Raw genomic sequence first — 22,669 nt, forward strand, 5'->3', positions numbered from 1 at the left:
ATCATGATGGTCCGATCCACAGTAACTTCAGATCGGTTGCTAGTGGGGATGATGGAGCGTTGGATAAACTCCAACCATCCTCTAGCTACAGGTTTGAGGTCCAGTCTTCTTAATTGAACCGGCTTGCCTTTGGAGTCTTTTTTCCATTGAGCTCCTTCAACACATATGTCCATAAGGACTTGGTCCAACCTTTGATCAAAGTTGACCCTTCTTGTGTAGGGGCGTGCATCTCCTTGCATCATGGGCAAGTTGAACGCCAACCTTACATTTTCCGGACTAAAATCTAAGCATTTCCCCCGAACCATTGTAAGATGGTTCTTTGGATTCAGGTTCACACTTTGATCATGGTTCCTAGTGATCCATGCATTGGCATAGAACTCCTGAAACATTAAGATTCTGACTTGTTGAATGGGGTTAGTCAGAACTTCCCAACTTCTTCTTTGGATCTCATGTCAGATCTTCAGATACTCATTTTTCTTGAGTTTGAAAGGGACCTCAGGGATCACCTTCTTCTTGGCCACAACATCATAGAAGTGGTCTTGATGGGCTTTAGAGATGAATCTCTCCATCTCCCACAACTCGGAGGTGGAAGCTTTTGTCTTCCCTTTCCCTTTTCTAGTTGTTTCTCCGGTCTTAGGTGCCATAGGTGGTTATGGAAAAACAAAAAAAGCTATGCTTTTACCACACCAAACTTAGAATATTGCTCGCCCTCGATCAAGAGAAGAAAGATTAGATGAAGAAGAAGAATATATGGAGGAGAGGGAGAGAGGGTTGTGTTTCCGCCAAGGAGGAGAAAAGAGGGTTGTGTTGTGTGAAAATGAAGAAGAATGGAGGGGTTTATATAGTGGAGGGAGAGGGGTTAAGGTTTGGCCATATTGGGTGGGTTTGGGTGGGAAAGGGATTTTGAATTTTGAAGGTTGGTGGGGTTTATGGGGAAGAGAGATTGGATGTGAGTGGTGAAGAGGTGATGGGGAAGAGAGATTGAGGTGATTGGTGAAGGGTTTTGGGGAAGAGTGTTATTGGATTGTGTGAAGAGGAGAGAAGGTGAGTTGAGGTAGGTAGGGATCCTGTGGGGTCCACAGATCCTGAGATGATCCTGTGGGGTCCACAGATCCTGAGGTGTCAAGGATTATCATCCCTGCACCAATGAGGCGTGTAAAATTCCCTTTGCATGCAATCCTGGCGTTTAACGCCAGATTGATGCTTGTTTCTGGCGTTGAACGCCAACTTCATGCTTGTTTTGGGCATTCAACGCCCATTTGTAGCATGTTTCTGGCGTTGAACGCCAGTTCCATGCTTGTTTCTGGCGTTCAGCGCCAGCTTTCCTAAGTGTGTATTCTTGGTGTTTAAACGCTAGATGTTGCTTGTTTCTAGCGTTCAACGCAAGATCCATGCTCTGTTCTGGCGTTGAACGCCAGCCAGATGCTCCTTACTGGCGTTTAAACGCCAATAAGCCCTTCCTCCAGGGTGTGCTTTTTCTTCTGCTATTTTTTATTCTGTTTTTAATTTTAGTATTTATTTTGTGACTCCACATGATCATGAACCTAATAAAACATAAAAGAACAATAAAAATAAAAATAAAAATAGATAAATAAAAATTGGGTTGCCTCCCAATAAGCGGTTCTTTAATGTCACTAGCTTGACAGTGGGCTCTCATGGAGCCTCACAGGTGATCAGGTCAATGTTGTAGATTCCCAACACCAAACATAAAGTTTGGATGTGGGGATTCAATACCAAACTTAGAGTTTGGTTGTGGCCTCCCAACACCAAACTTAGAGTTTAATTGTGGGGACTTTGTTTGACTTTTTACTGAGAGAAGCTTTTCATGCTTCCTCTCCATTGTTACAGAAGAACACCCTTGGGTTTTAAACACAAGGTAGTCCCCATTCAATTGAAGGACTAATTCTCCTCTGTTAACATCTATCACAGCTCCTGTTGTGGCTATGAAAGGTCTTCCAAGGATGATGCATTCATCCTCCTCCTTCCTAGTGTCTAAGATTATGAAATCAGTAGGGATGTAAAGGCCTTCAACCTTTACTAACACGTCCTCTACCAATCCATACGCCTGTCTTACTGACTTATCTGCTATTTGTAATGAAAATATGGCAGGCTGTACCTCAATGATCCCAGCTTTTCCATTACAGAGAGTGGCATAAGATTTATGCTTGACCCTAGGTCACACAGAGCCTTTTCAAAGGTCATGGTGCCTATGGTACAGGGTATTAAGAATTTGCCAGGATCTTGTCTCTTTTGAGGTAAGGTTTGCTGAACCCATGTATCTAGTTCACTGATTAGCAAGGGAGGTTCACCTTCCCAAGTCTCATTACCAAACAATTTGGCATTCAGCTTCATCATGGCTCCTAGATATTGAGCAACTTGCTCTCCAGTTACATCTTCATCCTCTTCAGAGGAAGAATAGTCTTCAGAGCTCATGAATGGTAGAAGGAGGTTTAATGGAATCTCTATGGTCTCTATATAAGCCTCAGATTCCTTTAGGTCCTCAATAGGGGACTCCTTCTTGACTGAGAGATGTCCCATGAGGTCTTCCTCATTGGGATTCACGTCCTCTCCTTCCTCCCTAGGTTCGGCCATGTTGATTATGTCAATGGCCTTGCACTCTCTTTTTGGATTCTCTTTAGTATTGCTTGGGAGAGTACTAGGAAGAGTTTCAGTGACTTTCTTACTTAGCTGGCCCACTTGTGCCTCCAAATTTCTGATGGAGGACCTTGTATCACTCATGAAACTTAAAGTAGCCTTAGATAGATCAGAGACTAAGTTTGCTAATTTAGAGGTGCTTTGCTCAGAATTCTTTATCTGTTGTTAAGAAGATGATGGATAAGGCTTGATATTGCTGAGCCTATTTCTTCCACCATTATTAAAGCCTTGTTGAGGCATTTGTTGATCCTTCCATGAGAAATTTGGATGATTTCTCCATGATGAATTATAGGTGTTTCCATAAGGTTCACCCATGTAATTTACATCTGCTATTGCAGGGTTCTCAGGATCATAAGCTTCAACTTCAGAAGATGCATCTTTAGTATTGTTGGATGCATTTTGCCATCCATTCAGACTTTAAGAAATCATGTTGACTTGCTTAGTCAACATTTTGTTCTAAGCCAATATGGCATTCAGAGCATCAATTTAAAGAACTCTCTTCCTTTGAGGCATCCCATTATTCACAGAATTCCTCTCAGAAGTGTACATGAACTGGTTATTTGCAACCATGTCAATAAGTTCTTGAGCCTCTGCAGGCATTTTCTTTAGGTGAATGGATCCACCTGCAGAATGGTCCAGTGACATCTTATGTAAAACCCGGTTAATTAACGGCTAATTAACCCATAAATGAGAATTTATTCTAGAAAGCCAAAAATGTTATTTTTATGGCTAAATGTGATAGAGGAGATTGAGACGAGAATTTCGGTACCAATTTTATAGAAATCGGACCAAGATTGGACCGAACGGGCCAAACCAGGCCAACAGGACCCAAAGTGGGCCCTTGGCCCAACTTAACTAAACCAAAACCCTAGTTTTCAGCACTCTCTCTCCTCACAACACACTCAAACACGCTGAAATGGTGGAGAGGAAGGGAAGAACTCTCTCTCAACTTCTTTCTCTCACTTGATCTTCAAACCACCATAACTTTTGATCTAGAGCTCCGATCGCCGCTCCGTTTGCGGCCACGCGTTCACCGCGGAGAGCTCTACAAAACCCATACAATTAATCTTGAGGTAAGCCACGTTTTGCTCTTCGAAATTCCAGCCTTGTTTTCGAGTTTTATGAGCAAAAATGTTGAGATTTTGGGTTCTTTGATATTATAGGACCCAACTCTCTTGAAGGAGGAGCTTAATCTTGTCTCCTTGGACCTTGGGTGTGGTAAGATTCTCAATCCTAGTGTGATTTGTGATTTTATGATGTTTGGGTTTTGAGATGTTGTGTATGGGTATGATGGTTGTGGCTTAGGTTGTGTGTGTGTGGACATTGGAGCTTGATTGGTGATTTTAAAAAGCTTGGGAAGGGTTTGGTGGTGAAAAATCTGTTCTTGGAGGTGTTGAGGCCTTAAGAGCTTGTGGATAAGTGGTTTGGAAGTGCTCCGGTGGAGCTTCGGAAAATCGGCTAAGGTATGGTTTCGGTTTCCCGTATCTAATATGTAATGTGGTAGGAAATACTTAGGCTAGAGGCCCTAAGATAGGCATTGAATGGTTGATGTTGTTGAATGATTGAGATATATGATGTGGTCATATATGTGATGATGATTATTGATGCCTTGGTGGTATGATGTATGAGAAATATGCATGTTGTGATATATGCTTGATGATTGGTTATGGTTGAATTGTGGGTTGAACCATGTTGATGGTGAGTATGATATTGATTGTGTACAATGATGATTTATTGGAATTGGTGTTGTTGAGAATTGGCATGAGAAAGAGTATATGATATGTCAATATGTTTGAGTTTGAGCCACTTGGGTGAAGTGGGTTAAAATGATGAGATAGTGATTTTGTAAATTGTGGTAATGTGTCAATGTGTGAGTTGAGGAGGCTTGATGTTGAATTTGATATATATTGATTGATTTCAAAGAAAAGGGATGAAATTGGCATGTTTTGATTGATTTTGAAAAGAGTTGAAAATGGCTTGTTTTGAAAATAGCATATTGTGGTTTTGTATGAAAATATAGTTTTTGGGCATACTTTGACGGGACATAACTTGGACTACAGATCTCTGTTTTGTGCCAAATCTGTTTAGAAATGAAATTGGATCCGGGAAGTCCATGCCGTTCGAAGAACGGGTGAAAAATGATTTAAAATGAGAAAGTTATGTCCGTTGGAAGATTGGGGTTTAAATTGGTGAATTCTGCAGCTTTTAACTTAGAAAATTTTTAGCAGAATGACCCCTTGCGCGTGGGCGCACTTGGCGCGTGCGCGCCGTTCTTCCCGAAAATGCCATCCACGCGTGCGCGTGATGTGCGCGGGCGCGCCGATTGTGCTGCACCCAATGCCCAGCCATTTTCCAGAGAGTTATGCCAGAACTGTGCCAGTGTTGTGCCTGGGGCACGAGAACACCCACGCGTACGCGCCGATTGGCAAATTTTTAATCCACGCGTTAGCGTGCAAGACGCTTACGCGTCGATGAGTTTTTCAGGCCATCCACGCGTGCGCGTGGAGTGCGCGTACGCGTGGCCCTGTTTTCATCCCAAAGTTGATTTTTGAGTTTTAAAAGCCAAATCTCATACTTCTAAGCCTCCGATCTCACCACTTATGTCTTAAATCATTATGATATGCCTAGCTATTAGAAAAGGAGCTAGTGAATGTGGTAACTTGCGAGTGAAGCAAGGAAAAAATGAATGATCAATGAGGATCAAGCATGATTATGTGAGAGGCGGAGGATGGTGGTGGAAGTGCTTGTTATGCCATGGGCCGAAAGGCTGTGATTGATAATGAAACGGCTGGTTATGGATTTAACCGTGAGCTGGGTGGCTGGTTATGGATTTAACCATGAGCCGGATGGCTGGATTATTGCCGTGTTACGGCGGAGCCATGATTATGGCTAAGAATAAATGCATATATATGCTGTTGAATGAATTGTGAATGTTGCACTTCCATTATCGGAGATGAGAGTTTCCCTGGGAGAAAGCTGTGGCTAGCCACCACATGCTCCAGGTTGAGACTTGAAGCTCTTTTGACCCTATGTCGTCAGGGTGGCCGGGCACTGTGAAAGCCCCGGATGAGCTCACCCCCATAAATATTCACCAGTGAAGGTGATGGATATGGATCATGATTATGATCAAGTTTATATTGAGTATAACTCGAGTTGGGGAGACACGACAGAGGGACAGTCCAATGGCTAACTGCCAGGACTTGTCGGGTTGGCTCTGTAACCGACAGATGATATCATCGGCCACTAGGGATAGGCATTCATCATATGCATACTATATGAATTGTTTGAGATTGCCTATTTGACTGCATATTACTTGCTAATTGTCTAAATGCCTTAATTGTTCCTATTTGTATATTCCTTGTTTGATATAACTGTGTTTGCTACATTATACTCATGCTGGTGGTTGGGAGGTTTGAAGGAATTGGAAAGGGAAGTATTAGTTAGACTGAAGGATCTTTAGTCATATGCCCTTTTATGGTTTAGCTTGTTTATAAGCTTTGATATTATCTGGGGGAAGTTCTAGGATTGCCTTCGGCTTTCCTCTATTATTATGTATTATATATGTGGAAGCTGTTACCATGCTGGGGACCTCTGGTTCTCACCCATGCGGATTTTGTGGTTTTCAGATGCAGGACGTGAGGTGTCCCGCTGATGCATGCTGGAGACTTCTATATTACGAAGATCCTTTGTTCTCGGGGCTATGTTTTGGTTTATAAGTTTTGCTTAGATACTTTTATCTCCATTAAATAATACAAACTGTAATGACTCCTCTTATGGGAGATTTTGGAGATTAGGTTTTATATAATTGTGTCTCTTTGGGTTTCCTTTGGGGTTTCCCTTATTTTATCATATGTATATATTGTTATGCTCGGACCGGTTATCTTCGCAGCCAGATTTTGAGTCTTGATATTCCTGTTTTTGACACTCCTTTGTATATATATAATCTCGCGTTGGTTATCCTTGTTCGTTACATTATCGAGCTGAGTGTTGCGCTTTTGAGTTGCGATTTTTGTTTACCCCTTTTTCTACAAAGGCTCCTGGTTATAATCAATCATTCATACTACTATACGTACTAAATTTTTATTTTAGAGGTCGTAATACCTTGCCATCTCTGAATTATGACTTAAGCATAAGACTCTGTATGGTAGGGTGTTACATTATGGTATCAGAGCAGTTCGTTCCTGTAGAGCCTGAGGGATGGACTGATTATGCTTCTGTGCATTCTCTGTATGTGTGTTATGTGATATTAGTATATCTACTTGATATAATTGGCATAAACGTTCATGAGCATGCATTTGGGACTTGAAGCACTAAACTTCCGATATTGAGACTGATCAACTTAATATCGATTGTTTGGTGTGTATAGGAACCAGATGGCGCCTCGTGGACGCGGTAGAGGCCGTGGTAGATGCCGTGGTAGAGGTCGTACTAATGTTCGTGCGTCGGAGAATAACCCTAATGACCCGGTGAACCTTATGACTATGTTGGAAAATATGGCTGCTGCGATGCAAGCCACTGCTGAAGCTCTTGGGCAACGGATAAACAATCATGGCAACAACAGAAATAGAGCTCAGGGACCAATAGAGGTCAGAACTTTCTCTGTGATGGTAAACAAGTGTACGGTTGCTGAAGAGTGTGTGAAGAAGGCAGCCGCTGAGAGAGGAAATCACAAGGGACCATTCCCACAGAACCGAGGGAAGAGCTTTGCACCTAGAGGTCCACCTTTCAAGTGGGGAAGTTCTTTCAGGAGGCCCAACAACAACAACTCCCAAGGAAAAAGGTTTGGGAAGCAACCACAGCATGAGCAAGCTTGTGCTAGGTGTGGAAGTCACCATCCGGGAGCCCCGTGTATGGCCGGATGGGGTTTGTGCTATTACTGTAGTAAGGCGGGACATAAGGTCCCAAACTGTCCAGAGAAGCAGAAACAAGGTGCTGGGAAAGCACAACTGACTGATCGGGTGTTCACCACTTCAGCTGTAGGAGCTGAGGGATCTGAGACACTTATTCGAGGTAACTGTGAAATAGCTGGTCAAACTTTAAATGCTTTATTTGATTCGGGAGCATCGCATTCATTCATTGCATTTGAGAAAGCCCATGAGTTAGGATTGAAGATCATAACATTAGGTTATGACCTAAAGGTGTATAATGCTACCCATGAAGCCACAGTAACTAGGCTAGGATGCCCAGAAGTTTCCTTTAGGTTCAAGCAGCGTGCTTTTGTTCATAATTTAATCTGCTTGCCAATGACTGGTCTTGATCTTATCTTGGGATTGGACTGGTTATCTAAGAACCATGTCCTGCTTGATTGTTCTACAAAGTCGGTGTACTTTATGTCGGAAGATACAGAAGGGCCGGTCGTGGTAAATAATTATTACTTGAATTCGATGATGGTGAACTGTTCTGGAATCGAATGTCAGGGTATCCTGTTGTTAACTGCGGGTGTTTCGGGTGATGATCAAAGGTTGGAGCAGATTCCGGTTGTGTGTGAGTTTCCGGAAGTGTTTCCTGATGATATTGATGAGTTTCCACCTAACCAAGAGGTTGAGTTTGCTATTGAATTGGTGCCCGGGGTGGGACCAATCTCAAGTGCTCCTTATAGGATGTCACCGTTAGAGATGAATGAGCTAAAGTCTCAGTTAGAGGAATTGTTGGGAAAGAATTTTATACGCCCAAGTGTATCTCCGTGGGGTGCTCCAGTGTTACTGGTGAAGAAGAAGGATGGGAGTATGTGACTCTGTGTGGATTACAGGCAGGTGAACAAGGTTACAATAAAGAATAAGTACCCATTGCCGAGAATTGATGATCTCAAGGATCAGTTACAAGGAGCTGGAGTTTTCTCCAAGATCGATTTGTGATCCGTTTATCACCAGATAAGGGTGAGGTGTGAGGATATCCCTAAGACCGCTTTCAGAACTCGTTATGGTCATTACGAGTACACTGTAATGTCTTTCGGGTTGACGAACGCTCCTGCAGTGTTTATGGATTACATGAATAGAGTTTTCCGTCCGTTTTTGGATAAATTCGTTGTTGTCTTCATTGATGACATACTGATTTATTCCAAGACTGAAGAAGAGCATGCGGAACACTTGAGGATCGTGTTGCAGATTCTAAAGGAGAAGAAACTTTATGCAAAACTGTCTAAGTGCGAATTTTGGAAAAGTGAGGTGAAGTTTTTGGGCCATGTGGTGAGTAAGAAGGGAATAGCCGTAGATCCAACTAAGGTGGAGGCTGTGATGGATTGGAAGTAACCAACCACCGTAACAGAAATAAGGAGTTTTCTGGGTTTAGCTGGCTATTACCGAAGGTTTATCAAGGGCTTTTCACAGATAGCTTTGCCAATGACAAAGTTGACCCGCAAAGACACTCCGTTTGTTTGGACTCCTGAGTGCGAGGAGAGCTTTCAGACGTTGAAGAAAAAGTTGACCATTGCACCTGTGTTAGTGTTACCCGAGCCGAATGAGCCATTTGAGGTGTATTGTGATGCCTCATTGAAGGGTCTAGGGTGCGTGCTGATGCAGCATCATAATGTGGTGGCGTATGCCTCACGACAGTTAAGACCTCATGAAGTTAGTTACCCTACGCACGATTTGGAACTCGCTGCGGCTGTGTTTGCCTTGAAGGTGTGGAGGCATTACCTCTATGGGGTTAAATTCCAAGTTTTCTCTGATCATAAGAGCTTGAAGTACCTCTTTGATCAGAAAGAGCTTAATATGAGGCAGAGAAGGTGGATGGAATTGTTAAAGGACTACGACTTTGAGTTGCATTACCATCTGGGAAAGGCAAACGTAGTGGCGGATGCGTTAAGTCGGAAGTCGTTATATGCGGCCTGGATGATGCTTCAAGAGGAGAAGCTGCTCAAGGGATTTGAGAGTCTAAAAATTGGTACTCGAGAAGTATCCGGAACTTTGTGTTTGAGCCGATTAGAGATATCAAGTGATTTTAAGTCCGAACTCTTAAAGGCTCATCAAAATGATGAAGCGTTATGGAAGGTGTTACCGGCTATTGAGCAAGGAAAACAATGGAGAGTGTCAAAAGAAAAAGATGGGTTATGGAGATTCAAAGGTAGGATCATTGTGCCAGATGTTGGCACTTTGAGGCAAGATATTTTAAAGGAGGCACACAAAAGTGGATTCTCCATTCACTCGGGAAGTACTAAGATGTACCATGAGTTAAAGGCGATATTTTGGTGGCCGGGTATGAAGAATGATGTGGCAGAATATGTATCAAAGTGCTTAACTTGTCAAAAGGGTAAAGATTGAACATCAAAGACCTTCCGGGATGTTGCAACCCTTAGAGATTCCACAATGGAAGTGGGAAAGTATTGCAATGGAATTTGTGTCAGGATTGCCAAGGACTAGGGCTGGTTTTGATGATATTTGGGTGATTGTGGACCGACTGACGAAGTCAGCTCACTTTTTACCCATTCGTATGAATTACACCCTTGAGGAGCTAGCACGGTTATACATAAAGGAGATCGTGAGACTTCATGGTGTACCTGCTACTACAATCTCTGATAGAGATCCTCGCTTCACTTCAAGGTTTTGGGGTGCATTTCAGAAAGCTTTTGGAACCCGATTAAGCTTGAGCACGGCTTACCATCCTCAAACAGATGGTCAATCCAAGAAGACAATCCAAACACTAGAGGATATGTTGAGAGCTTGTGTTTTGGACCAACCGGCGAGTTGGGATCGGTATATGCCATTAGTGGAGTTTTCATACAATAATAGTTATCATGCGAGCATCGGAATGGCTCCGTATGAGGCCTTGTATGGGAGGAAATGTCAATCTCCGCTATGTTGGTATGAAGCTGGAGAGAAAAGCTTGTTAGGGCCGGAAATGATAGCTGAGACTACTGAACAAGTCAAGAAAATCTGAGATAGGATGCTTACGGTGCAGAGTCGTCAAAAAAGTTACGCCGATCAGAGGTGAAAGCCCTTAGAATTTGAGGAAGGAGACCATGTTTTCCTTAAGGTTACTCCAACTACAGGAGTAGGTAGGGCGATTAAGGCAAAGAAGTTGAATCCTCGATACATTGGTCCATTTCAGATCCTGGAGAGGATTGGACCGGTGGCGTATCGGATGGCTCTACCACCTCATCTTTCGAATCTGCACGACGTGTTTCACATGTCGCAGCTTTGGAAGTACACTCCTGATGCTAGCCATGTGTTGGAACCTGAGTCGGTTCAGTTAAGGGAAGATTTGACGCTTCCAGTGGCTCCGGTCAGAATCGATGATACTAGTATCAAACGGTTGCGTGGAAAAGAGGTTTCATTAGTCAAAGTGGCATGGAGTCGAGGCGGTCTTGAGGAACACACTTGTGTGGGCAAAATTCCCAATTAGGTGGGTAGAATGTAAAACCCAGTTAATTAACGGCTAATTAACCCATAAATGAGAATTTATTCTAGAAAGCCAAAAATGTTATTTTTATGGCTAAATGTGATAGAGGAGATTGAGACAAGAATTTCGGTACCAATTTTATAGAAATCGGACCAAGATTGGACCGAACGGGCCAAACCGGGCCAACCGGACCCAAAGTGGGCCCTTGACCCAACTAAACTAAACCAAAACCCAAGTTTTCAGTACTCTCTCTCCTCACAACACACTCAAACACGCTGAAATGGTGGAGAGGAAGGGAAGAACTCTCTCTCAACTTCTTTCTCTCACTTGATCTTCAAACCACCATAACTTTTGATCTAGAGCTCCGATCGCCGCTCCGTTTGCGGCCACGCGTTCACCGCGGAGAGCTCTACAAAACCCATACAATTAATCTTGAGGTAAGCCACGTTTTGCTCTTCGAAATTTCAGCCTTGTTTTCGAGTTTTATGAGCAAAAATGTTGAGATTTTGGGTTCTTTGATGTTATAGGACCCAACTCTCTTGAAGGAGGAGGTTAATCTTGTCTCCTTGGACCTTGGGTGTGGTAAGATTCTCAACCCTAGTGTGATTTGTGATTTTATGATGTTTGGGTTTTGAGATGTTGTGTATGGGTATGATGGTTGTGGCTTAGGTTGTGTGTGTGTGGACATTGGAGCTTGATTGGTGATTTTAAAAAGCTTGGGAAGGGTTTTGTGGTGAAAAATCTGTTCTTGGAGGTGTTGAGGCCTTAAGAGCTTGTGGATAAGTGGTTTGGAAGTACTCCGGTGGAGCTTGGGAAAATCGGCTAAGGTATGGTTTCGGTTTCCCGTATCTAATATATAATGTGGTAGGAAATACTTAGGCTAGAGGCCCTAAGATAGGCATTGAATGGTTGATGTTGTTGAATGATTGAGATATATGATGTGGTCATATATGTGATGATGATTATTGATGCCTTGGTGGTATGATGTATGAGAAATATGCATGTTGTGATATATGCTTGATGATTGGTTATGGTTGAATTGTGGGTTGAACCATGTTGATGGTGAGTATGATATTGATTGTGTACAATGATGATTTATTGGAATTGGTGTTGTTGAGAATTGGCATGAGAAAGAGTATATGATATGTCAATATGTTTGAGTTTGAGCCACTTGGGTGAAGTGGGTTAAAATGATGAGATAGTGATTTTGTAAATTGTGGTAATGTGTCAATGTGTGAGTTGAGGAGGCTTGATGTTGAATTTGATATATATTGATTGATTTCAAAGAAAAGGGATGAAATTGGCATGTTTTGATTGATTTTGAAAAGAGTTGAAAATGGCTTGTTTTGAAAATGGCATATTGTGGTTTTGTATGAAAATATGGTTTTTGGGCATACTTTGACGGGACATAACTTGGACTACAGATCTCCGTTTTGTGCCAAATCTGTTTAGAAATGAAATTGGATCCGGGAAGTCCATGCCGTTCGAAGAACGGGTGAAAAATGATTTAAAATGAGAAAGTTATGTCCGTTGGAAGATTGGGGTTTAAATTGGTGAATTCTGCAGCTTTTAACTTAGAAAATTTTTAGCAGAATGACCCCTTGCGCGTGGGCGCACTTGGCGCGTGCGCGCCGTTCTTCCCGAAAATGCCATCCACGCGTGCGCGTGATGTGCGCGGGCGCGCCGATTGTGCTGCACCCAATGCCCAGCCATTTTCCAGAGAGTTATGCCAGAACTGTGCCAGTGTTGTGCCTGGGGCACGAGAACACCCACGCGTACGCGCCGATTGGCAAATTTTTAATCCACGCGTTAGCGTGCAAGACGCTTACGCGTCGATGAGTTTTTCAGGCCATCCACGCGTGCGCGTGGAGTGCGCGTACGCGTGGCCCTGTTTTCATCCCAAAGTTGATTTTTGAGTTTTAAAAGCCAAATCTCATACTTCTAAGCCTCCGATCTCACCACTTATGTCTTAAATCATTATGATATGCCTAGCTATTAGAAAAGGAGCTAGTGAATGTGGTAACTTGCGAGTGAAGCAAGGAAAAAATGAATGATCAATGAGGATCAAGCATGATTATGTGAGAGGCGGAGGATGGTGGTGGAAGTGCTTGTTATGCCATGGGCCGAAAGGCTGTGATTGATAATGAAACGGCTGGTTATGGATTTAACCGTGAGCCGGGTGGCTGGTTATGGATTTAACCATGAGCCGGATGGCTGGATTATTGCCGTGTTACGGCGGAGCCATGATTATGGCTAAGAATAAATGCATATATATGCTGTTGAATGAATTGTGAATGTTGCACTTCCATTATCGGAGATGAGAGTTTCCCTGGGAGAAAGCTGTGGCTAGCCACCACATGCTCCAGGTTGAGACTTGAAGCTCTTTTGACCCTATGTCGTCAGGGTGGCCGGGCATTGTGAAAGCCCCGGATGAGCTCACCCCCATAAATATTCACCAGTGAAGGTGATGGATATGGATCATGATTATGATCAAGTTTATATTGAGTATAACTCGAGTTGGGGAGACACGACAGAGGGACAGTCCAATGGCTAACTGCCAGGACTTGTCGGGTTGGCTCTATAACCGACAGATGATATCATCGGCCACTAGGGATAGGCATTCATCATATGCATACTATATGAATTGTTTGAGATTGCCTATTTGACTGCACATTACTTGCTAATTGTCTAAATGCCTTAATTGTTCCTATTTGTATATTCCTTGTTTGATATAACTGTGTTTGCTACATTATACTCCTGCTGGTGGTTGGGAGGTTTGAAGGAATTGGAAAGGGAAGTATTAGTTAGACTGAAGGATCTTTAGTCATATGCCCTTTTATGGTTTAGCTTGTTTATAAGCTTTGATATTATCTGGGGGAAGTTCTAGGATTGCCTTCGGCTTTCCTCTATTATTATGTATTATATATGTGGAAGCTGTTACCATGCTGGGGACCTCTGGTTCTCACCCATGCGGATTTTGTGGTTTTCAGATACAGGACGTGAGGTGTCCCGCTGATGCATGCTGGAGACTTCTATATTGCGAAGATCCTTTGTTCTCGGGGCTATGTTTTGGTTTATATGTTTTGCTTAGATACTTTTATCTCCATTAAATAATACAAACTGTAATGACTCCTCTTATGGGAGATTTTGGAGATTAGGTTTTATATAATTGTGTCTTTTTGGGTTTCCTTTGGGGTTTCCCTTATTTTATCATATGTATATATTGTTATGCTCGGACCGGTTATCTTCGCAGCCGGATTTTGAGTCTTGATATTCCTGTTTTTGACACTCCTTTGTATATATATAATCTCGCGTTGGTTATCATTGTTCGTTACATTATCGAGCTGAGTGTTGCGCTTTTGAGTTGCGATTTTTGTTTACCCCTTTTTCTACAAAGGCTCCTGGTTATAATCAATCATTCATACTACTATACGTACTAAATTTTTATTTTAGAGGTCGTAATACCTTGCCATCTCTGAATTATGACTTAAGCATAAGACTCTGTATGGTAGGGTGTTACATTATGGTATCAGAGCAGTTCGTTCCTGTAGAGCCTGAGGGATGGACTGATTATGCTTCTGTGCATTCTCTGTATGTGTGTTATGTGATATTAGTATATCTACTTGATATAATTGGCATAAACGTTCATGAGCATGCATTTGGGACTTGAAGCACTAAACTTCCGATATTGAGACTGATCAACTTAATATCGATTGTTTGGTGTGTATAGGAACCAGATGGCGCCTCGTGGACGCGGTAGAGGCCGTGGTAGATGCCGTGGTAGAGGTCGTACTAATGTTCGTGCGTCGGAGAATAACCCTAATGACCCGGTGAACCTTATGACTATGTTGGAAAATATGGCTGCTGCGATGCAAGCCACTGCTGAAGCTCTTGGGCAACGGATAAACAATCATGGCAACAACAGAAATAGAGCTCAGGGACCAATAGAGGTCAGAACTTTCTCTGTGATGGTAAACAAGTGTACGGTTGCTGAAGAGTGTGTGAAGAAGGCAGCCGCTGAGAGAGGAAATCACAAGGGACCATTCCCACAGAACCGAGGGAAGAGCTTTGCACCTAGAGGTCCACCTTTCAAGTGGGGAAGTTCTTTCAGGAGGCCCAACAACAACAACTCCCAAGGAAAAAGGAATTGTTGGGAAAGAATTTTATACGCCCAAGTGTATCTCCGTGGGGTGCTCCAGTGTTACTGGTGAAGAAGAAGGATGGGAGTATGCGGCTCTGTGTGGATTACAGGCAGGTGAACAAGGTTACAATAAAGAATAAGTACCCATTGCCGAGAATTGATGATCTCATGGATCAGTTACAAGGAGCTGGAGTTTTCTCCAAGATCGATTTGTGATCCGTTTATCACCAGATAAGGGTGAGGTGTGAGGATATCCCTAAGACCGCTTTCAGGACTCGTTATGGTCATTACGAGTACACTGTAATGTCTTTCGGGTTGACGAACGCTCCTGCAGTGTTTATGGATTACATGAATAGAGTTTTCCGTCCGTTTTTGGATAAATTCGTTGTTGTCTTCATTGATGACATACTGATTTATTCCAAGACTGAAGAAGAGCATGCGGAACACTTGAGGATCGTGTTGCAGATTCTAATGGAGAAGAAACTTTATGCAAAACTGTCTAAGTGCGAATTTTGGAAAAGTGAGGTGAAGTTTTTGGGCCATGTGGTGAGTAAGAAGGGAATAGCCGTAGATCCAACTAAGGTGGAGGCTGTGATGGATTGGAAGTAACCAATCACCATAACAGAAATAAGGAGTTTTCTGGGTTTAGCTGGCTATTACCGAAGGTTTATCAAGGGCTTTTCACAGATAGCTTTGCCAATGACAAAGTTGACCCGCAAAGACACTCCGTTTGTTTGGACTCCTGAGTGCGAGGAGAGCTTTCAGACGTTGAAGAAAAAGTTGACCACTGCACCTGTGTTAGTGTTACCCGAGCCGAATGGGCCATTTGAGGTGTATTGTGATGCCTCATTGAAGGGTCTAGGGTGCGTGCTGATGCAGCATCATAATGTGGTGGCGTATGCCTCACGACAGTTGAGACCTCATGAAGTTAGTTACCCTACGCACGATTTGGAACTCGCTGCAGTTGTGTTTGCCTTGAAAGTGTGGAGGCATTACCTCTATGGGGTTAAGTTCCAAGTTTTCTCTGATCATAAGAGCTTGAAGTACCTCTTTGATCAGAAAGAGCTTAATATGAGGCAGAGAAGGTGTATGGAATTGTTAAAGGACTACGACTTTGAGTTGTATTACCATCCGGGAAAGGCGAACGTAGTGGCGGATGCGTTAAGTCGGAAGTCGTTATATGCAGCCTAGATGATGCTTCAAGAGGAGAAGTTGCTCAAGGGATTTGAGAGTCTAAAAATTGGTACTCGAGAAGTATCCGGAACTTTATGTTTGAGCCGATTAGAGATATCAAGTGATTTTAAGTCCGAACTCTTAAAGGCTCATCAAAATGATAAAGCGTTATGGATGGTGTTACCGGCTATTGAGCAAGGAAAACAATGGAGAGTGTCAAAAGAAAAAGATGGGTTATGGAGATTCAAGGGTAGGATCATTGTGCCAGATGTTGGCACTTTGAGGCAAGATATTTTAAAGGAGGCACACAAAAGTGGATTCTCCATTCACTCGGGAAGTACTAAGATGTACCATGATTTAAAGGCGATATTTTGGTGGCCGGGTTTGAAGAATGATGTGGCAAAATATGTATCAAAGTGCTTAACTTGTCAAAAGGGTAAAGATTGAACATCAAAGACCTTCCGGGATGTTGCAACCCTTAGAGATTCCTCAATGGAAGTGGGAAAGTATTGCAATGGAATTTGTGTCAGGATTGCCAAGGACTAGGGCTGGTTTTGATGCTATTTGGGTGATTGTGGACCGACTGACGAAGTCAGCTCACTTTTTACCCATTCGTATGAATTACACCCTTGAGGAGCTAGCACGGTTATACATAAAGGAGATCGTGAGACTTCATGGTGTACCTGCTACTACAATCTTTGATAGAGATCCTCGCTTCACTTCAAGGTTTTGGGGTGCATTTCAGAAAGCTTTTGGAACCCGATTAAGCTTGAGTACGGCTTACCATCCTTAAACAGATGGTCAATCCAAGAAGACAATCCAAACACTAGAGGATATGTTGAGAGCTTGTGTTTTGGACCAACCGGCGAGTTGGGATCGGTATATGCCATTAGTGGAGTTTTCATACAATAATAGTTATCATGCGAGCATCGGAATGGCTCCGTATGAGGCCTTGTATGGGAGGAAATGTCAATCTCCGCTATGTTGGTATGAAGCTGGAGAGAAAAGCTTGTTAGGGCCGGAAATGATAGCTGAGACTACTGAACAAGATAAGAAAATCTGAGATAGGATGCTTACGGTGCAGAGTCGTCAAAAGAGTTACGCCGATCAGAGGTGAAAGCCCTTAGAATTTGAGGAAGGAGACCATGTTTTCCTTTAGGTTACTCCAACTACAGGAGTAGGTAGGGCGATTAAGGCAAAGAAGTTGAATCCTCGATACATTGGTCCATTTCAGATCCTGGAGAGGATTGGACCGGTGGCGTATCGGATGGCTCTACCACCTCATCTTTCGAATCTGCACGACGTGTTTCACATGTCGCAGCTTTGGAAGTACACTCCTGATGCTAGCCATGTGTTGGAACCTGAGTCGGTTCAGTTAAGGGAAGATTTGACGCTTCCAGTGGCTCCGGTCAGAATCGATGATACTAGTATCAAACGGTTGCGTGGAAAAGAGGTTTTATTAGTCAAAGTGGCATGGAGTCGAGGCGGTGTTGAGGAACACACTTGGGAACTCGAGTCGGAGATGCGAACGGATTATCCGCATTTATTCTCAGGTATTTGCATTTGAATTTTGTGGGCAAAATTCCCAATTAGGTGGGTAGAATGTAAAACCCAGTTAATTAACGGCTAATTAACCCATAAATGAGAATTTATTCTAGAAAGCCAAAAATGTTATTTTTATGGCTAAATGTGATAGAGGAGATTGAGACAAGAATTTCGGTACCAATTTTATAGAAATCGGACCAAGATTGGACCGAACGGGCCAAACCGGGCCAACCGGACCCAAAGTGGGCCCTTGACCCAACTAAACTAAACCAAAACCCTAGTTTTCAGCACTCTCTCTCCTCACAACACACTCAAACACGCTGAAATGGTGGAGAGGAAGGGAAGAACTCTCTCTCAACTTCTTTCTCTCACTTGATCTTCAAACCACCATAACTTTTGATCTAGAGCTCCGATCGCCGCTCCGTTTGCGGCCACGCGTTCACCGCGGAGAGCTCTACAAAACCCATACAATTAATCTTGAGGTAAGCCACGTTTTGCTCTTCGAAATTTCAGCCTTGTTTTCGAGTTTTATGAGCAAAAATGTTGAGATTTTGGGTTCTTTGATGTTATAGGACCCAACTCTCTTGAAGGAGGAGGTTAATCTTGTCTCCTTGGACCTTGGGTGTGGTAAGATTCTCAACCCTAGTGTGATTTGTGATTTTATGATGTTTGGGTTTTGAGATGTTGTGTATGGGTATGATGGTTGTGGCTTAGGTTGTGTGTGTGTGGACATTGGAGCTTAATTGGTGATTTTAAAAAGCTTGGGAAGGGTTTGGTGGTGAAAAATCTGTTCTTGGAGGTGTTGAGGCCTTAAGAGCTTGTGGATAAGTGGTTTGGAAGTGCTCCGGTGGAGCTTGGGAAAATCGGCTAAGGTATGGTTTCGGTTTCCCGTATCTAATATATAATGTGGTAGGAAATACTTAGGCTAGAGGCCCTAAGATAGGCATTGAATGGTTGATGTTGTTGAATGATTGAGATATATGATGTGGTCATATATGTGATGATGATTATTGATGCCTTGGTGGTATGATGTATGAGAAATATGCATGTTGTGATATATGCTTGATGATTGGTTATGGTTGAATTGTGGGTTGAACCATGTTGATGGTGAGTATGATATTGATTGTGTACAATGATGATTTATTGGAATTGGTGTTGTTGAGAATTGGCATGAGAAAGAGTATATGATATGTCAATATGTTTGAGTTTGAGCCACTTGGGTGAAGTGGGTTAAAATGATGAGATAGTGATTTTGTAAATTGTGGTAATGTGTCAATGTGTGAGTTGAGGAGGCTTGATGTTGAATTTGATATATATTGATTGATTTCAAAGAAAAGGGATGAAATTGGCATGTTTTGATTGATTTTGAAAAGAGTTGAAAATGGCTTGTTTTGAAAATGGCATATTGTGGTTTTGTATGAAAATATGGTTTTTGGGCATACTTTGACGGGACATAACTTGGACTACAGATCTCCGTTTTGTGCCAAATCTGTTTAGAAATGAAATTGGATCCAGGAAGTCCATGCCGTTCGAAGAACGGGTGAAAAATGATTTAAAATGAGAAAGTTATGTCCGTTGGAAGATTGGGGTTTAAATTGGTGAATTCTGCAGCTTTTAACTTAGAAAATTTTTAGCAGAATGACCCCTTGCGCGTGGGCGCACTTGGCGCGTGCGCGCCGTTCTTCCCGAAAATGCCATCCACGCGTGTGCGTGATGTGCGCGGGCGCGCCGATTGTGTTGCACCCAATGCCCAGCCATTTTCCAGAGAGTTATGCCAAAACTGTGCCAGTGTTGTGCCTGGGGCACGAGAACACCCACGCGTACGCGCCGATTGGTAAATTTTTAATCCACGCGTTAGCGTGCAAGACGCTTACGCGTCGATGAGTTTTTGAGGCCATCCACGCGTGCGCGTGGAGTGCGCGTATGCGTGGCCCTGTTTTCATCCCAAAGTTGATTTTTGAGTTTTAAAAGCCAAATCTCATACTTCTAAGCCTCCGATCTCACCACTTATGTCTTAAATCATTATGATATGCCTAGCTATTAGAAAAGGAGCTAGTGAATGTGGTAACTTGCGAGTGAAGCAAGGAAAAAATGAATGATCAATGAGGATCAAGCATGATTATGTGAGAGGCGGAGGATGGTAGTGGAAGTGCTTGTTATGCCATGGCCGAAAGGCTGTGATTGATAATGAAACAGCTGGTTATGGATTTAACCGTGAGCCGGGTGGCTGGTTATGGATTTAACCATGAGCCAGATGGCTGGATTATTGCCGTGTTACGGCGGAGCCATGATTATGGCTAAGAATAAATGCATATATATGCTGTTGAATGAATTGTGAATGTTGCACTTCCATTATCGGAGATGAGAGTTTCCCTGGGAGAAAGCTGTGGCTAGCCACCACATGCTCCAGGTTGAGACTTGAAGCTCTTTTGACCCTATGTCGTTAGGGTGGCCGGGCACTGTGAAAGCCCCGGATGAGCTCACCCCCATAAATATTCACCAGTGAAGGTGATGGATATGGATCATGATTATGATCAAGTTTATATTGAGTATAACTCGAGTTGGGGAGACACGACAGAGGGACAGTCCAATGGTTAACTGCCAGGACTTGTCGGGTTGGCTCTGTAACCGACAGATGATATCATCGGCCACCAGGGACAGGCATTCATCATATGCATACTATATGAATTGTTTGAGATTGCCTATTTGACTGCATATTACTTGCTAATTGTCTAAATGCCTTAATTGTTCCTATTTGTATATTCCTTGTTTGATATAACTGTGTTTGCTACATTATACTCCTGCTGGTGGTTGGGAGGTTTGAAGGAATTGGAAAGGGAAGTATTAGTTAGACTGAAGGATCTTTAGTCATATGCCCTTTTATGGTTTAGCTTGTTTATAAACTTTGATATTATCTGGGGGAAGTTCTAGGATTGCCTTCGGCTTTCCTCTATTATTATGTATTATATATGTGGAAGCTGTTACCATGCTGGGGACCTCTGGTTCTCACCCATGCGGATTTTGTGGTTTTCAGATGCAGGACGTGAGGTGTCCCACTGATGCATGCTGGAGACTTCTATATTGCGAAGATCCTTTGTTCTCGGGGCTATGTTTTGGTTTATATGTTTTGCTTAGATACTTTTATCTCCATTAAATAATACAAACTGTAATGACTCCTCTTATGGGAGATTTTGGAGATTAGGTTTTATATAATTGTGTCTCTTTGGGTTTCCTTTGGGGTTTCCCTTATTTTATCATATGTATATATTGTTATGCTCGGACCGGTTATCTTCGCAGCCGGATTTTGAGTCTTGATATTCCTGTTTTTGACACTCCTTTGTATATATATAATCTCGCGTTGGTTATCCTTGTTCGTTACATTATCAAGCGGAGTGTTGCGCTTTTGAGTTGCGGTTTTTGTTTACCCCTTTTTCTACAAAGGCTCCTAGTTATAATCAATCATTCATACTACTATACGTACTAAATTTTTATTTTAGAGGTCGTAATACCTTGCCATCTCTGAATTATGACTTAAGCATAAGACTCTGTATGGTAGGGTGTTACATCTTAGAGAACTCAGATAGACCATAATGGAATATATCTACCATGGTCCACTCTGAAAACATGTCAGAAGGACACTTTTTGGTCATCTGCTTGTATCTTTCCCAAGCTTTATAGAGGGATTCACCATCTTTTTGTTTGAAGGTCTGAACATCCACTCTGAGCTTGCTCAGCTTTTGAAGGGGAAAGAACTTAGCCAAGAAGGCCGTGACCAGCTTATCCCAGGAGTCCAGGCTATCCTTAGGTTGTGAGTTCAACCATGTTCTAGCTCTGTCTCTTACAACAAAAGGGAAAAGCATGAGCCTGTAGACTTCAGGATCTACTCCATTAGTCTTAACAGTCTCACAGATCTGCAAGAACTCAGTTAAAAATTGGTAGGGATCTTCTGATGGAAGTCCATGAAACTTTTAGTTCTGTTGCATTAGAGCAACTAGTTGAGGTTTCAGCTCAAAATTGTTTGCTCCAATGGCAGGGATTGAGATGCTTCTTCCATCAAACTTGGAAGTAGGTGTAGTGTAATCACCAAGCATCCTCCTTGCATTATTGTTGTTGGGTTCGGCTTCCATCTCCTTTTCTTGTTCGAAAGTTTCAGCAAGGTTGTCTCTGGATTATTGTAATTTAACTTCTCTTAGTTTCCTCTTCAGAGTCCTTTCAGGTTCCGGATCAGCTTCAACAAGAATGCCTTTTTTCTTGTTCCTGCTCATATGAGAAAGAAGAGAACAGAAAAGGAAGAGGAATCCTCTATGTCACAGTATAGAGATTCATTTATGTTAGTAGAAGAAGAAAGGGAATAAGAGTGAGGAAGAATGAAGAATCCAAACACAAGGGTGAGGATATGTTCAGATTCTTGAGATGAAGAGAAGTGTTAGTAAATAAAGAAATAAATAAAATAAGACGAGAGAGATAAGTTTTCGAAAATAAATTTTGAAAAGGAGTTAATGATTTTCGAAAATTAAAGGGGAAATAAAATTAAAATTAAAAATTAAAACAATTAATTAATTAGAAAGAATTTTTGAAAAAGAGGGAGGTATTTTCAAAAATTAGAAAGAGAAAAGTTGTTAGGTGGTTTTGAAAAAGATAAGGGATAAACAAAAAGTCAAATAGTTAGTTGAAAAAGGTTTGAAATTTAATTTTGAAAAGATAAGAAGTTTGGAAGATATTTTGAAATCAAATTTTTGAAAAGGATAAAATTTTGAAAAAGATATGATAGAAAAGATATGATTAAAAAGATATAGTTAATAAAGATTTAATTTTTAA

General features: G+C 42.2%; 1 non-coding gene across 1 annotated transcript; it reads left to right on the plus strand.

Annotated features, from left to right (window-relative positions):
* The first annotated feature begins 21,475 nt into the window (after window positions 1-21,475).
* On the plus strand, window positions 21,476-21,579 carry LOC112799422 (small nucleolar RNA R71). The gene has a single exon (XR_003201004.1). It is a non-coding gene; the product is annotated as a small nucleolar RNA R71 (small nucleolar RNA).
* The last annotated feature ends 1,090 nt before the right edge of the window (window positions 21,580-22,669 follow it).

Source organism: Arachis hypogaea, chromosome 4 (assembly GCF_003086295.3).
Source record: "Arachis hypogaea cultivar Tifrunner chromosome 4, arahy.Tifrunner.gnm2.J5K5, whole genome shotgun sequence".
In the NCBI taxonomy this organism is placed as follows: Eukaryota; Viridiplantae; Streptophyta; class Magnoliopsida; order Fabales; family Fabaceae; genus Arachis; species Arachis hypogaea.